The sequence below is a fragment of the Crotalus tigris genome, unplaced genomic scaffold, assembly GCF_016545835.1.
Source record: "Crotalus tigris isolate CLP2741 ecotype Arizona unplaced genomic scaffold, ASM1654583v1 scf7180000017753.6788120, whole genome shotgun sequence".
In the NCBI taxonomy this organism is placed as follows: Eukaryota; Metazoa; Chordata; class Lepidosauria; order Squamata; family Viperidae; genus Crotalus; species Crotalus tigris.
In genome coordinates this window covers 1,400,214-1,418,066 of record NW_024096615.1, presented here as the reverse complement: position 1 = coordinate 1,418,066, position 17,853 = coordinate 1,400,214, and the positions used below count along the sequence as shown (strand labels likewise).

At 37.7% G+C, this 17,853-nt stretch overlaps 1 protein-coding gene across 3 annotated transcripts in view; it reads right to left on the bottom strand.

The window, feature by feature from the left end:
- CNGA3 (cyclic nucleotide gated channel subunit alpha 3) overlaps window positions 1-12,172 on the bottom strand; it is a 52,613-nt gene extending 40,441 nt beyond the window's left edge. Inside the window, exons 1-3 of one of the 3 annotated variants that reach the window (XM_039340663.1) lie at window positions 11,834-11,955; window positions 10,894-10,943; window positions 9,654-9,773 (exon numbers count right to left, since the gene is read on the bottom strand). The gene's annotated coding sequence lies outside the window, so the exon portion shown is untranslated. Of the gene's footprint in view, window positions 1-9,653; window positions 9,774-10,893; window positions 10,944-11,833; window positions 11,956-12,084 lie in introns of those variants that run through there. The other 2 variants (XM_039340664.1, XM_039340665.1) reach the window with 2 other exon arrangements.
- Window positions 12,173-17,853: the final 5,681 nt, after the last annotated feature.

Here is a 17,853-nt window from a genome sequence, read left to right as displayed (position 1 = left end):
CAGAAGATGGTGGAGGACAGGAAGGCCTGGAGGAACATTGTCCATGGGGTCGCGATGGGTCAGATACAACTTCACAACTAACAACAATAATATGTTGGAAGAAACTTTTTTTATTATCCGTGATTTCTGTTGCAAGTCTTTGTATATTCTGAGCCTTTGCTTTCCTGACTTCATCTTTGCATGTTCTGGCTGTCTGCTGATAATCGGCCTTAGTTATGTGCCCCTCTTTCCATTTTTTTTATTTGTCTTTTTGTCTTTCAGTTTATCAGAGAGATCTTTATGCAACCATGCTGGTTTCTTCTTTAATTTCTTGTTTTTCTTTTTCAGTGATATAGTGCTGGTCTGGGCTTTTATGATCTCATTTTTCACAGTTTTCCATGCTTCTTCGGTTGTTTTCCCTTTAGGATTTTCATCCATGAGAACTTTCCTAGGTTCTCTCTAAGTTTGTTAAAGTCGGCTCTTTTGAAGTTCAAGACACTGGTTGGATTGTTTTCTATTGCTAGTGTTTGCGTTATATTAAATTCCAGTATGACGTGGTCACTTTCGCCCAAGGTTCCAGCAACTTCAACTACCTCTATCACTTCTTCTCTATTAGTTAGAATTAAGTCCATATGGCTTTACATCTAGTTCCCTCCTCTACATTTTTAATGTCAGCTAGGTTGGTTAGGAATCTGTTTGTTCTCCCACTCACTGCAGAGTTTGTCTCCCAGTTGTTATCGGGATAGTTAAAGTCTTCCATTACTATTGTGGTATGCTTCCTACATACATTTGTTAACTGGTTGGCAAAGAATTCATCTATTTCTTCTGATTGATTGGGTGGCCTGTAATATACACCTATGGTAATGTCATGTTTTTCTCTTTTATATTGACCCATGTACATTCTGGAGATATTTTATTTTGGATCATGTGCATTTCTGTAGATGTGTAGTGTTCTCTTATATATAGTGCAACTACCCCTCCTCTTTTTGTAGACCTGTTTCTTTTGAACAATTTGTATCCATCCATCAGTCCATTCCATTCATGGGTTTCGTCCCACCAGGTTTTTGTAATGCCAACTATGTCATATCCTCCCTCATGTACTATTGCTTCTAGTTCATCCTGTTTGTTCCCCAAGCTTTGAGCATTTGTATATAAGCATTTAAGTCTTTTATGCCTGTTGTGGGTATGTTTCCTGATTGTTGTTTGGGTTTTTCTTTTTTCTCGTCTCTGCCTACCTCGTTGTTTGATTTGTTTTCTTGGGATTTATGATTGGTTTTGGGTTGAACAACTTGAAAACAACTTCAGTAACAGAAGCCAAATCCTTCCACAATAATCTGGTTCCCAGCTCAGTCCTAGCTTGTTAAATCTCTTGAACATTGTTCATATCTTGTTACTTCAGCCTTACATAGTCATCCTTTTTATAGCAACTTCATGTTTTTAAAATTCTTGGCTAGAACTCTTAATCCACCAAAAATGTTCAGGCCTGGCACCAAAAATGTTTAGGCCTTCTCAATAGAACCTGGAATCACTTTAGATAACTTCTGTTCTTTCCTATGCCTTGTTCAAACATTCCAACTGCAGCCAGTGAATTTTTTTCACCACTTACATTCAGGCTTTCATAATATGTCTGCAATTTCAGGCCCAACAAACTAAGAAGAATGACACATGGAGTTATTTCTGAGTAGTTCCTTTACTACGGTTCATCTACAAATAGAAATCCTGCCAGACTAAAGCAATTAGCAATAGCAATCACACTTAGTGTTTTACAGCCGTCTCTAAGCATTTACAAATATTGCCCCCAACAATCTGGGTCCTCATTTTACCAACCTCGGAAGGATGGAAGGCTAAAACAAACTTGAGCCAGTCAGGATCGAACTGCTGGCAGTGAACAGAGTCTCCTGCAATATTGCATTCTAACCACTGTGCCACAAGGGCTATTACTTCAATAACTAAGGATGTGCTCTGTGAATTGCTACCTTGACCTCTTCCTGCCCATCAGATATTCCAAACAACACTGTCTCTTTGCTCTCCCTCCCTCCTGCAACTCTGGACAACATTCCACCATAGCTATGGTATGCCCAAAGGTATTTCATTATTGGTTCAGTGTGTATCAGAAATACAGGTTTTTGCATGACTGGCTCAATCTATAGCTAGGGAATAAGAAGCAGATTAACATATCTCAAATGGTTATGAGAATAAGATCTTAATACTGCTTTCATTCCTGATTAGAACTGGTGTGGTGGTGGACTCCAGTAGTTGAATGGATGTACAATTCTGTTCTTCATCGTAGTCTTTTAAAAATTTGGGGACAGTTTAAGAGACATTGTCCAAAATATAGTGCTACCTTCATAATATCTTGTCTTCCCAATGCATTGGACTGTGAAACCCACAATTTCTACAAGGTACTGGATTGGTGAGAAGTGAGTTACTATAATCTGTATATAATTTTTACTGACTGTAATAAAAAATCTAATCAAATGCAGTATTTGGAACCCAGGTATTTCAGAGCCAAATTCAGCTACCAAGTCTATAGTATTTAATTGATAAATCATTTAGTAACCAATTGCACAAGCAGAGGACTCTACCACAATGGTTCCTTGTCTCCCAATATGACTAATTTTGAAATATAGTGAAAGTAGAAGAACTAATAGATTTTGCCATGTTCTAGCTACATCTGTCTGAAATCTATGAGTAAAATTATCTATAAGTGTAAAGTAACATGTCATCAGTATGAAGGTGACATTGAATTCTACTTTTTTTCTTCATTGGATATTAGATGAAATAATGCATGGATCAACAGTGGACTAAATAAATATAATAAACTGAAACACATTGTGAGCAAGATAGAGGTCCTATCAGTCAGTGATTCCAGATATGCAGATCCAGGTGAGGGAGAAACATAGTACCTTCTCATGGATCTCGTCTTTTCTAATGAATCTGGGAAATCTTTCTCAGTTGTAGTAATATGACCTGGCTATCAGTAACAGTAGACTAAGGGACACCACTTAATTTCTGCAATGCCCATATTGCTGGCATTATGACGAATTGTAATAATAGTTTTGAGCTCTGCTAAAGTGCTAAGCCAAAATATAGGCAGGCAGGTAGGTGGAAATAGATGATTGACTGATAAATGTTGATAATAGATGATAGATAGATAGATAGATAGATAGATAGATAGATAGATAGATAGATAGATAGATAGATACTGTATTTTTCTGTCTATAAGATGCGAGTTTCTCTGTGCCGATCAGCTGTTCGGTAGAGTGCCGAACAGCTGAGCCAGCAAATCTGGAAGTTTGTCCAGCCAATGATCTTGCCCCCTCCCCCTCCTATTAGTGGCAAACCCACAGGGGCTTGACACCTGCACTAGGTGGCATGGCAACTCACACAGGCATGCCCTGGGCTGCGGAGTTTACCATTATTTTTCCATGCATAAGATGCTGCACTTTTATAAGATGCACCTGATTTTTGAACAGGGTGTTTGCAGGAAAAAATAGTGTCTTATACACGGAAAAATACGGTAGATGCAGCAGAGGAGCAGACATCTTTTTTTTTATTGAAAAGTTTTACAAAAGTTTACAACAAAACAACCCCAAACCCCCCACCCCCTCCCCCTCCCATACTTCCCAGAGCTGAATACAGGGTTACAAATATGACAGTCATAATCTAAATAACATTAACCAACTATATAAAAACCAAATCCATAATACACTTTAACTCCCTTTTAACATAAAATAAACAAATTCTAAATAAGCATAATACATAAACAAATTAATATCCTAATTCTTAAACAATACGATATAATAAAAATTCCACTATAATAAACTATTGATGATGATGATGATAATAATAATAATAATAATAGTAATAGTAATAATACCCATTATTCAAAAAGTAAATGAAATTTTTTATTCCCATATTTATTTTGAATATAGTCTATCCATTTCTGCTAAATTAGACACCTTAAGAATCCATTCTTCCATAGTGGGCAAAGAATCTTTCTTCCAATATTGCCTGACCAATAATCTTGCAGCTGTTATAAGATTCAACATCAAATTAATTTCTTTAACATCACAATCTTCAATAACGCCTAACAGAAATAATTGTGGCGTAAACTTTATCTTTCTCTTAAAAATCTTTTGAATGTTCCACCAAATCTTAATCCAAAAAGCTTTTATATTTCTACAAGTCCACCAGATATGAAAATAAGTTGCATCTAAACTACTGCATCTCCAACATTTGGGCTGTAGATTAGGATACATATAAGACAACTCTTGTGGGTCCAGATGCCACCATAAAATAAAATAAAACATTTTATAAAAATTTTCTCTTAAATTTTGAGCCTGAGTAAATTTTACATTTCTAACCCAAATTGTCTCCCATATATCTAATAAAATTGGTTCTTGAATATTTTGAGCCCATTTTACCATACAGTCTTTAACTAACTCCGTTTCAGAATCCAGTTCTATTAAAACATTATAGACTCTCTTTATATTTGCTCAATTTTGATTTTAATCTGTTTTATCAAATTCACATCCTCTAAGGAAATACCAACCTTTTGATCTAAATTCCACCTAACTAACAATTGGTTATATTGAAACCAAGAGAGTACAATATTTTCTTGTTTCAACTCAACTAAAGATTTTAATTGCCAATCCTTCCCTATCAAGTTAAGCAATTCCTTATAAAAGATCATATCCAAATTCACACCTCTAGATACCCCCTCTATTGCGTGTCCAGGAATCCCCCAACTTGGAATTTTATAATTCAACCTATAATAATACTTCTTCCAGACACGCAATAAAGCAATTCTTAAAATATGAGATTTAAAAACCTGATCTACTTTTTTATTATAAATTAAATACGCATGCCATCCATATAGTAAATCCCATTCCTCAAGAGAAAGTATATTTTTATTTGTTAAGTTAAGCCAATCACTAATCAAAGTTAACACCACCGCATCGTAATACAATTTTAAATTAGGTGCCTTAAGTCCTCCTCTTTCCTGTGCATCTTGTATAATCTTAAACTTAACTCTTGGTTTTTTTCCCTGCCCAAATAAATTTATTAATGCTCTTCTGCCATTCATCTAAATTAGCATCTTTTTTTAAAATAGGTATCATTTGAAACAAAAAAAGAAATTTTGGTAGAACATTCATTTTAATCGCTGAAATTCTCCCCAACAAAGATAATTGTAATTTTTCCCAATCGTTTAAGTCCTTTTGCACTTTTGCCCATAATGTCTCATAATTATTCTTACACAATTTTACATTAGAGGCTGTGATATATACTCCCAAATATTTAACCTTTTTCACTATTTCAAAACCTGTTAACCAATATTTCCTTTTCCTTCATAGTCATATTTTTTGATAATATTTTAGTCTTATTATTATTTACTTTAAAACCAGAAACTTTCCCATATTGGGTTATAATTTCTACTAAATCTATAACTGAATAAATCGGTTGAGATAAAGTCACAACCAAGTCATCTGCAAAAGCTCTCAATCTATAATCATTTTTATTTATTTTTATTCCCTTTATTTTAGTTGATTTATGAATTTTAATTAATAAAATTTCCATTGTTAAAACAAACAACAACGGAGATAATGGATACCCCTGTCCTGTACCCTTTTCAATTTTAAATACCTCTGTTAACCCCCCCCCATTAACTATGATTTGAACCAATTGTTGTTGATATATAGCCTTGAGAGCATGTAAAAACTTATCCTCAAAACTCATTTTCTCTGCAACTTTCAAAAAAAATTGCCAGTTTAACATGGCAGTTCAGCATCTATAAAAATCAAAGCTGCAGGAATTTGATTATTCTTATCCAAATATTCAATTAGATTAACAATTTGTCTTACATTATATTTCATATATCTTCCAGTTATAAATCCAGATTGATCACTATGAATCACTTGTTTCAAAACATTTGTTAATCTATTTGCCAATATTTTCATAAAAATCTTATAATCTGCATTCAAAAGAGATATAGATCTATAATTCTTAGGCTGAGCAGGATCTTGAGCCTCCTTTGGAATCAACGATATAAAAGCTCTTCTCCAAGATGGAGGCACTTCTGCTCCCAACAGAATGCTATTAAAGAGTTCCTTTAATGGTTCTATCATTTCTTCAAATAAGATTTTATAATACCTTGCTGTTAGTCCATCTGTACCAAGAGCTTTACCAATCTTCAATTGTTTAATAGCAAAAATAATTTCTTCAGAAGTAATTGAACCATTCATCTCATTTCTTTGGTCATCTGAAAGTCTAGGAAAATTTGCAAATTGCAAATACTTATCTATATCTGAAACTTGTATATTTTCACTAGCATATAGCTTTGTATAAAAATCTAAAAAACTCTTTTTAATCAGGTTTGATTGATAAACCTCTTTACCTTTATAAACTATTTTATCTATAACCCTTGATTTCTGTTTCTTCCGTAACTGATAAGCCAGCCACCTACCAGGTTTATTTGCGTTACAAAATGTATTATGTTTCATATAACTTAAATTAATTGCAACCTGATCAGCCATTAACATATTAAATTGCTCCTTCAACATATTTATAGAAACTTTTAAACTATTATCCAGTGGGTTCAAAATATAAGCCCTCTCTTTCATTTTAATCTCTTCTTCCAACTCTTCATGTTTTTTTGTCTGTTTGAGTAGACATCTTTTTTGCACTGGTTGGATATAGTTGAAATCTTCAGGCTGTTTTGTTTAAGTATTTACAAAGTATCTACTGGTAAAAGGGATAGGGCCTACCTTGTTAATAAAATGGCTGACACAATGAGCATAGTTAATCACCTAACAACATTTATATCAGAAAAACTGGTGTAGTTGCTTTGTACAGCTTCTTTTATTTCCCACCAAATGTTTTATATCATCCTAGCATGTTATATCACTTTTGTTTTTTAGGCATCTAGATAGATTCACAACCAAAGTATCAGATACACCATCCAATTTTTTATTTTCAAAAAAAGAAAATCCCTACAACAGGTAAGGGATTCTTAGGAACTCTTGAAAATAATAATAATAATAATAATAATAATAATAATAATAATAATAATAATAATAATAATAATAATAATAATAATAATAATAATAATAGTTGGAAGGGACCTTGGAGGTCATCTAGTCCAACCCTCTGCTCAGGCAGGAAACCCTATACCATTTCTCACTTAGAGGTTGGCACTTTTCTCTAGAGTATGTCAGCCTCCTACCTAATTTTTTAAAAAATATAATTTAGGGTCCTCAGCTGGAATGAACTCTGTTGTTTTTCAGATAGGAGCTGTGACCAAAATCCATCAATGTTTGTCTCTAGTTAAAAAGCCAAATCCTCCCAAATTGTGAAAGATGCGTGCTAATAAAAAAAAATCCTTTTAACTCAAAGTTGCCAACAGGAAATACAGATTTGGGTTTTCCCAAAATCACCACCATATTAAAAGATATATGGTACTATAGATATTGGAGAAATATATACTTTAAAAAGTCTGCCTAGGATAATTTTACATCAAAAATGAAGTCATAATAGAAATTTGATGTAAGAGGTTTGTCAGAGACTTTATCTTGAAAAGCACATATATTGGGAAAATTTCAGTTAAATTAAAAAAAATGACATTTTTATGAATTATTCCCTTTTAAAAATCCTTTCAAATCTTATCTTACTTACATGACAAAGAAAATGAGATGGATGTATTTCCATCTATGCAACCATGAATAGAGAATGAGGAAATCTGAAAGAAGAGAAGTGGGCTAATGAAACTTGGCAAAAAAGACAGAGGAATGAAAATTGAGATAAAATATGGCTTAAGATGCTGGACTTGTTGGCTGGAAGGTCAGCAGCCCAGGTTCAAGATCTGAGCTGCACACAATGAGGTGAGATCCCATCCTCGCCCCAGCTCCTACCCATCTAGCAGTTCGAAAGCATTCAAATGCAAGTAAATAGGTACCACTTCAGTGGGAAGGTAACAGTGTTTCATGATATCATGCTGGCTAAATGTCCATGGAAATGTCTTCGGACAATGCTGGCTCAATGGCCTTGAAACGGAGATGAGCACTGTCCCCTGTATTCAGCAACAACTAGTGGAGTAAATCCTCAAGGACTCCTTTTAGGTTTATGGCTGAGGATCAGGAGGAGTTAATATAGCATTCTGAAAGATTAGTGGGAAGACTAATCCCAAGATAAATGAATGCAATAAAGCAGTGGTGGCAAACCTATGGCACGGGTGCCAGAGGCGGCACTCGGAGCCCTCTCTGTGAGCACACATGCCATTGCCCCAGCCTCCCCTCCGCCCATGACTCCCTCCTCATCAGCAGCCTCCCTGGAGGAAAGTCGCTCCCAAGGACATGGCAGCCAGGCAGCGTAGACAAGGCTCTGCCCTCACGTCCCAACGTGCACAGTTGATGCTGCGGGCCATGGCCACCATGGCACTGCTGGGCTGCTGGGCTGCCTGGGTGATCTGCAGCAGGCCCTGGAGGCGATCAGTGGCCCTGCGGGCAGGCAGGGTGGGGCGGAGCGAGGGCAGGGCAGGGGGTGGGGCAGGGGCAGGGCCAGTTTTTGGGCACTTGGTCTCTAAAAGGTTTGCCATCACTGTAATAGAGCAATAAAGGTAGTGGCATGAAAAGCAGGAACTTTAGAATAGAATAAGAGAAACAACAGAAAACGGACCAAATCAAAACTTTAATTGGATCTGAGCAATATGACAGAATGTATAGAAGAACAGAGGATATGAGCTATGGAACTTTGTAAGAGACAAGTCAAAGAGATTGTTCCCTTTATCAAAATATTCAGTGTCAGGAGTTAAAAAGGGCCACTGAGCAGCCAAATGGAAGATCTGCTCTATCTATATGACAATTCTACTCAAAAAGTTTTGTCAGCTTTGTGGACCAATCAGAATTGATGAGTAAGTATGAAATCTGTAGCAGGGTCTGGAAATTATCACCCAGTCTGGGAGAAAAAGAAATCTCTGTTCTCCGTAAATAAGAAGTGTAAATCAAACAACTCATTATTTAAAGCAGTCCAGATTTTAAGAGGTAGACTATTCTAGTTTCAGTCAGGGGAGAAAAACTATTTTGAAGCAACTCATTGAATAAGATGAATCACCTTTTTCTTTTAACAAATTAAAGGCAACTTACCAAAGGAGTCAATTTTACAATCTAAATATATTTTGCAGTCCAAATATAGACTCATTAGCTTTGTGAGTTTTCAGGCAAAGTAAAACATATTACAGGCAATATTAATTAGTACTAGGACCCCAAAATTATCAAATAAAAGTGGAAATGGAAACAATACCTTTTACAGTACCCCCTTTAAAAGTAAAAGTTCATATTATAATATTGGAAAAAACAATAATAAACCCTCTAAGCACCAGTGAAAAATGATCTCATAGCACTTTTGTGCATCAGTGTACCTCTTATTGTCTTCAATGTGTACACAAATTTTGAAAATCCCATTAACATATAGGCATTTCTTTAATATAAGCTGGCAATCCATTGAGGGTCTCAACTGCATATGTGTCCCTCTTATCCAACTTTTATAGCCTTCTTCTACTCTCTGGGGAGCCCAGGAATGCTTCACAAGAATTTGGCAGTGATTTTTGATACTGCCACTTTGTCATGATTACAAAAAAAAATAAGGTAGCTCAATTTTACTCTTATACACTCACTAACCTCCATGTGCTTCATTTGATATTATGTTTGTTTGTCCCTCTGCCCAGGAGCTTTTCTTCCTTTTCCCTCACTCAGTGTTCAGTTGATTTTGGTAGAAGAGGATCTTTTAGGACACCAGGACTATAGGGAGAGAGAGAGAGAGAGAGACATAAGAGGGCAAAATCTGAAGAACCAAATGAAAATAAGGCATATCCTTTAAATATTTATTAAGAGGAATTATAGAAAAATGAAATGGTCTATCCTTGAAAAGTGTGTGTTTAGGTGATTGGATCTCTGAGCAGAAACACCTCTATGAGAAAAATCAGTCCATTTGTAGTTTTAGATCCTAACAGGAGAAGGCAATAATAAGGCTTTTACTGTCATTACAACATGGTGTGTAGCATCCTGAAGAAAACATACTAGTGAGGATAGAATCAGTGTGTCATTTATATGCATATTGCCAGAAACTTTATTAAATTGACCAAGCAATAGCTAATTCCACTCCTTAGACACAACCTGTTCATTTGATAGCTAGATTGGTCCTACTCTGATGCATCTGGCCTTTATTTAAGTGCCTGTGAAATGTTCTCATTCTGAATGGATGTGCCACAGAATTCACAGCTCTTTATAATTAAGAAGAGATTGTTTTGAATGAGGTCAGTACTTAGTACAACTCTATCCCTTCATTGAAATAATCTCAGTTTGGGTTCCATTTCTTTATATATGTAAAACAAAGCAGAACTCAAAGACTCTTCTCAAATTAGGCATTTGTCCATGTATCTAAAAGTGATTCTAAATAAATATGAAGAAACCATGACTGTGAGAAGAGGGAAATTTGTAGATCACAAAATAACTACCTGATCCACTTTCATTGGTCCTACAGTTTTATGTGCCAGATTTTTAAAAAAGAAAATTTGAAGCATCTACCAGTTTTAGTGGTTTACCCTATTCCCAACTAGTTCTGCATGAAAAATTAAACATGGCTCAAAAGTCACATAACACTTTTCAGAAAAGAATGCAAATGCAACTAATATTTTTCATATATTTTCAGAGAAAAGGAAACAGGTGCCATCAGGAAGTAACATGAGAAACGAATCTGTAAGAAAAAAGTTGATGTGATAGCATGTTCACAGTTATTTGGGACATAGATATCTGGGGGGGGGGAATTGCCAAAATTGGGTGCAGAAGGAAGATGAAAATCAGAAAGTATTGCAGGCTGATAAATGAGAAAATGGAGGAGATACCAGTGGAGCTCCCTTACCTGGAGAGACTGTGGAGTCAGGGAGCTCTGAATTCTGCAGGAGAACCTCTCTGATTCTCACATTATGGAGAGAGAAAAAGAGAGAGAGAGAAAGAAAAGGGGGAGGGAGGAGGAGAGAGAGAGAAAGAAAGAGATGGGTTAAAACCAGCTAAAAGGAAAAGCAGCTTTTGGCTTTGACTATCTTGTTAAGGACTTTGTAAGGATCAAACAGTCAAACCATGAACTCTGAGTACATTTCTAGTCACCTCAGAACAATAGGTTTAAGTGCTGTCCCTACCTGAAGAAATTTTGGTGTGATTTGAGAGGCTTGTGTATGAGTTTTCTTTGTCTCTCATGTGTGCATATATTGTACAGAGAATGTCAGACCCCCCATGGGAATCATGCCACAGAAATCCTTTCGTGTCATTCCTACAAACCTAGATTCTGAATGTATCAATTTAGCAATGAGCACAAGGACAGTTGGCTGATGCTTCGATTTTTCTCCCTCATTCCAGACATCCTAGATCTGAGCCCAAATAGTGAGAACAAAAATCTTTCCACTAATAATAATTACTACGTGGGTCATATTTTCCTTTGTAACTGAACAAGATGCAGATACTTCTTTGCAGCTGTATGTATGCAAGGCAGCTGAGAGACCTTGTTTAATAAAAAGCCCGTGTAGATGGATAGGTATGTTCCATTTCCTTGATGCTCCTTCGTAAAAGTATATACTTTGCTGGAGTTGTCAGCAAGTTTCCTATCTGCTCTGATCTAGGAATGCTAACTGCAGGCACAGCAAGGCTTACCCTCTCGGAACAATGGAGGTAAGACGGAAAACCAAGAAAAAGAAAAAAAAACAGGAAAAAGCAAACCGCCAGCTATATTCCGAGGGAAGCATTCAAATTCTCCCTAAAGGAGCGCAACCCTGGATCTATCCCGAGACGAATTTTCCCAGACTCACAATCCTCCACGCGTGCTCCTCTCCTTTCAGGTAATTCCTTTTAAAAGCAAACCTGCAATTTGCTGTTCTGGAAATTCGTCCCTTCCTGCTATCTTTCAGCAGCAAAGGAGAGCAAATGGCCGATATCTTGTTCCAGTGTGAGGGCTCGACTCCGAAGAGGTTCAGCACCAGTGGCCACGGACAGCATCCAACGGAAGCGCAAGGCGGAACAAGGTGGGGTGCAGAGGCGCCCACAGGAGCGTTTCCCTCACCTTCGGTTCTTTAAGCCCTCCTGTCTTTCTCTTCCTCCGTCTGTTTCAGAGTCCAGTGGACCGAGCAACGGATATGCTAGTAGCTGAGCTCAGCAAAATCTCCCACATTCAAACAGCACAATTCTGCCCCCTTGCTCAGCTTCAGATATCTTGTAGCCACTTCCTGGAGGGCAGAGCTGACGCTTCTAGGGGTGAGTGAACGAACTGGGCAAGGCAGTTTCTACAGAGGTTTGATCCTTTTCATTCAGTGTGCTGAATGGGGTAGAAGGGCAAATCGCCATTTGAATAACTAGTATTGGATACAAAGATTGGGTCGAAGATGTATTAGGGTCTAGTTTGGATCTCTGAGTAATCATCAGTAGATGCACAAAGTTTTCTACTATTTATTTAACAATAGCGATGTATAAATAGCTGTAACAAAAATAAGTTGGCTGAAGAAGTTAAAATGAAAGAAAATGGGAGTGGATTTTGATTTGAAAGGCCTTGTAAATATAAGTGGCTGTCAGGCTCACAAAATCAAGAAAGACAAGATTTCTTTATTGTTCCACACCTATAGACAGAATCTTGCCAAATTGAAACAGACTACATGAAGCATGTACCTTGGGAACTATTACGGAGGGATGGCTTCACTTTTTTCTTTCCCACAAACTATCTGAATTGAGTTGCCTTTTACTCCTCTGGATTGCACGCCTTCCCTCCTGGAAATCCAGATTACTACATTCGATCATAATGCCTTTCAAAATTATGTAAGCAGCATTGCACCATCATAAGATAAGCCCCATCCTTTTCATATGTGCATGTGATGTTACAATGAACATACAAGGAAAGGATGGAGCTCTCATACTATTAATACTACATAACGTTAGTGAATCTCCCTCCCTCCCTAGTGAACTGAAAGTGGTAAAAAAAGTTTTTTGGTTTGACTACTTGTCTCTTTGTAGACAACCTGTATATTACCAAATCCTATAGGATTCCCAAGATTAGCAACATTTTATACATATAAAACCTACATGGCATATACAAATAAAACATCCACAGTAAATTAACACTAAAATATTCACAGTCAGGAGGGTCTAAATCGGGGAGGGGTCAAAAAAGTCATAATGATAGACCCAAAATAGTTGCTTGGACCCTTTAGTTGTAGCTGTTATTTTCAGCCTTTGAGTTAGTACCACAGAATGTAGAGTTCCTTGAAGCAAAACCTATTTACATCTCTTGCAAAAAAAGTGTTAGCCCAGCAACAATAACATGACTAGCTAATGCTGGTCTTTCAAGCCAGGAAGACCATGACGCATGCTAGGAGCAGTCAAGAGTTTTCTCTCTAACCCAAGAAGCTCCTACAAGTGCAGCCAACTTGTATTAAGTGGATTATCTGGATATTTCAAGGAACAGCAGTGTTTCAACACCAATGCTTCAATCTTAGCTTTAACATTGCTTCATCTTGCCTTCTTGCAAACAGCTCAGCAGTTCCTCAGTGGAACAGAGAGTGTAATCAGGAAGAAACCATAGCCTATTGTTGAAAAAAAAGCAACAATCCCCAGCTACTTATCTTTTTTGTTGCAAGGAAAGCAATTTAATCTTTCAGGGAATTGACTTACTACTTGAAGTGCGTTTACTGTGCTTGCTGAGGCAATTGGCTATGATGACACTACCACTTTTACAATTTTGCTGCAGGGATTTTTCTATCCCTGTACTCTAAGAACTCCAAGTAGCACAATATTTTCCCCCCAAAATTTCTCCTCATTCACTTGTCATATTGGGAACATCTCTCTCAGACTCATCATGAAGTGTTTTCTTTTGTCTGTTTTAAAGTTCTGTCCCACCAACTTCAGTGGATGATCCCTGGTCTTAATATTTTGAGAGAGGAAGACAAACATCTTCCTGTCTGCTTCCTTACTCCCTTTCTTGCAATCAGCATCTTGATAATGAAAATTAGATATTACATACAAATCTTCTCAGTTCTCAAAGACTTGAGCATTGGCTTATTGTAGTTGATTTTGAAGTGGATCCACCTTGGCTTATAGAATTTTTCTTATTCAAACCCAGGCATACCTGCTATACATACTACTGAGTTCATAGCATTTATTGTAAGAACTATTGTCACCCCTGGTCTACAGCAGAACTTCTGAAAATCAGAATATCGATTCTCACAGAAACCGAGCATGTCTTTGGAGTCATTTTTAGAACCACAAACTCCAATTTTCTGTTTTCTCCCAACTCAATCATGATTCTTAGGGAAATGGGAGAAAAGAGAACTAAATAAGCAGAATGGATCTTGAGCTTCTTTTCTTAGAAGGATCCTTGTTTATCCCCTTAACCTACTAGATGTTTCTCCTTTTTAAAATAATCCTCCTGACTATTTACTGCATACTTTTTATTTACCAGGGTCAAAAGTGAAAGAATATTAAATAAGGAATTTGCCATATCAGACATGCTGATAGTTACTGCTGGATAAACAACAAAATATGGTCTTTGCTAAATGAAATGTCTTTGAATCTAGCAAGTTATTCTATGTATGTAAACTGATTTTATATTCAACATTACTAGAACTTTGGAAGCTAACATTCATGTAAAAATCAGTATAGGTCAGTTATGTGATTACCTCTGAAGCCTCATGGCTATTCATTTCTGAGTCTAAATATTATAACTATTTTAACATATTAACTTATAAATGGAGAAATTAATTGTATAAAATAATAAAGTTTCTCACTGAACCTAACTATGTGTGAGAAAAAGTTAAACTGTAACCACAATGAATAAAGCTGCATTGAAGTTTTATTAACGTCTTTTTAAAATATATTTTGTATCTATGTTATTTTAGTATAATTATTCAGCTCTCTCTTACACCATACATGCACACAGAACATTCCATTATTTTTAGTTAGAGCAGAAAAATCCTCTAGAACCCCAGCTTTTCCAATCTAGAGCTGCTTATTCCATATGAAGTTTTCTTCTATAGCAGCGGTTCTCAGCCTGTGGGTCGCAACCCCATTTGGGGTCGAACAACCATTTCATGGGGGTCGCCAAACAACGAAGTCCGGCATTTTTCCCCCCTTTTTCATGAGCTGTGCTACTCCCTCTTATTCTATTGGCTTTTGAAAGCCAATAGAATAGACTCTATTCAAGAGACTCTATTCTATTGGCGTTTGAAAGCCAATAGAATAGACTCTCTTGAATAGAGTATAATTCTATTGGCTTTCAAAAGCCAATAGGAATTGTTCAGGTTGTCACTGCCCTGCTGAGCCCACCAAAAGTCCCAGTCTGCAAATGGTGCTGCAAGTTGTCTGCAGCTAAGGTGACCTTTCTGGACGTTTCCACCCCTCCCTGCTGAGTAACTACTAAATGTATGTAAAAGAGGGCCAGGGGTGGGAGGTGGGAGGCCAGTAGGCGCATGGAGGGTTGCTGGCGTGCATGGGGCCCAGCGGGTGGCTTACCTCCCTTGGGCTGAGCCAGCTGGTGGCCCAGACGGTGGTCAGCCTGTGCCATTGTTGCCGCTTGCCAGCTACACCTCGGCTGGTGCAGGGGGTGGCACCACGCATGCGCAGCACTCCTGGGCTGAGGCGGTTGCTGGGCGACGGCCTGCATGCACCCTCGGCCTGCCCAGCATGTGCTCCAGCTGCAGGAGAGGAGGCAGAGCGTGCGCGCCTCCTCCTGCCCCGCCCGCAGGGAAATACAGGTAGTCCTCGACTTACAACCACATGGTTGGGGGTCGCAGCATTAGGAAGGTTGAAAACCACTGTTCTATAGTAACAGTATCATCTACTACTCCCAAATAGTGATTTTTATTACGGTGTTATCATTTTGATGGCATAAGCAGGCAGTTTGAGGCCTGAGAGCGGCCTTATATTCCCCAACTCCTTTTTCAACACCCCATTCTGACCAGCTGTAGCTTTTGGGTAGTCTTCAGGGACAGCATCTTGTAGATCCGATTGCAGTAGTCCATTTGTGAAGTGATTAAGGCACAGGGGGCAATCTGAAAGGCCTCCAGGTGTAAAAGTCTCAATAAAGTCTATGCCTCTGAAGATCCAATCAGCTGTATAGAGGGGAAAGCCTGGAACTTGGACTTAAGGATTGTTCTTAAATAGCAGTCCTGACATCCATGGGAGTGGGTCTCTCCCTGAGATCTCCACTATTCCTACCTACCCACAAATGGATTGGATTGGATGTGGTGTAAAGGTGATGAAAAGTGTGTGTGGGGGGGGTAGGCTGCCTTACTGTGACCCTTACTCGTCTCCTTCACGTATGTTGTATGCCCTGCTGCCACTAAAAGTTTGCTTCCTCTGTAAAACAGAGGGGCAGAGGAAGGAAGGGAGGGAGGGAGGGAGGGAGGGAGGGAGGGAGGGAGGGAGGAATTTCCACAATAAATATTTGTGATTCTATGGACACTTTCCCAGAGGCAAGCCACACTGAACTCGAAGAGGGAGACTTCTGAGCAAACATGCATAAGAAAGCAATTCTGGTATGTTTTTCAAGGGACAGAAAAGAGAGTAAGTTCCAAAAGTGAAGTAAATGTGTAAAAAGTGTGATGATTACTTGGCAAGAGAGAACGAAAAAAAAGAATTCCAGAAGGCAAGAGTCCTGTGAGGCAGAATGAGGCAGGGATATGTGCTTCAATACAACTCATCACACATTAAGGTGTAAAACGTGATAAATAATTAATTATTAACAAGCCTTGCTACATAGGATTTCTGAGTACATCTTGAGGTAATTATCTTTCCTCTTCCTCTATAAGTTTGCTTTTGTTCAGTTAACAGATTTTATTGAAAATCATATTTTATAATTGATTATCATAAAACATGGGTCCTTGATGCAATGGCTGAAAACAGGATAGGAAAAATATACAGTTTGCAATGGCAGGAGTTAATTATCCCCTTCACAGCAAAACAAATACATGCACACAGACATAAACCTACCTGACAAGCTACTTGCAAGTCAAATGCACAGATCTCTTAAGTTAAAAGGAAATTGTCATGGTTCCGACAGATGAAACTCTTCAAAGAACTTCAAGGCATTGTTTACGTTAAAGAATCTTTATTCGAGTAGTATAATATCTGCATGTACATAGGCTAAACCAAAATCTGAATTCCCCTCCCCTGAGCACATAGTATCAAAGCACAATTCCCTTCTCTAATTAACAGTCATAAATCACATTCTCCAATTAGTTTGAAATGCTGGCTTTCCCACCAGTTCTTCAACCCATTTTTTATCATCTCTTATTTCAAAAAACCTTGGTTCTCATCCTTATACAGTATTGTTATGTCTAACTAAATTCCCATGCACATTCCTCCTCCTCCTCTCCCCCAGTATCATCTAATTCTAACTCTGAGAGTAAAACATAAAGTAAAGGGAAATGGCTGCATCTCCATATGTTGTCAAAGCAAGAACATCTGATGTTAGCAGCATTGATATAAATTGCTCATGAGCTGAGACTTGCACCTGACAAGCAGATTAACATAAATAGGTTTCAGGAATAGACATTCATATACAATACACAGGTGTCAAACTCGCCGCATCACGTGACATGTCGTGATGTATCATGACTTTTTTTACATTGCCAGAGCTGGGGTGGGTGCAGCCTCCATATGATGCAACCAGCCCATGGTCCAGCAGTTTGACACCCCTGCAATACATCATCAGTAAAAAAATACAGATTACAGGTAGTCCTCGACTTACGAGCACAATTGACCCCAAAATTTCTGTTGCTAAGTGAAACATTTGTTAAGTGAGTTATCCCTCATTTTATGACCTTTCTTGCCATATTAGTTAAGT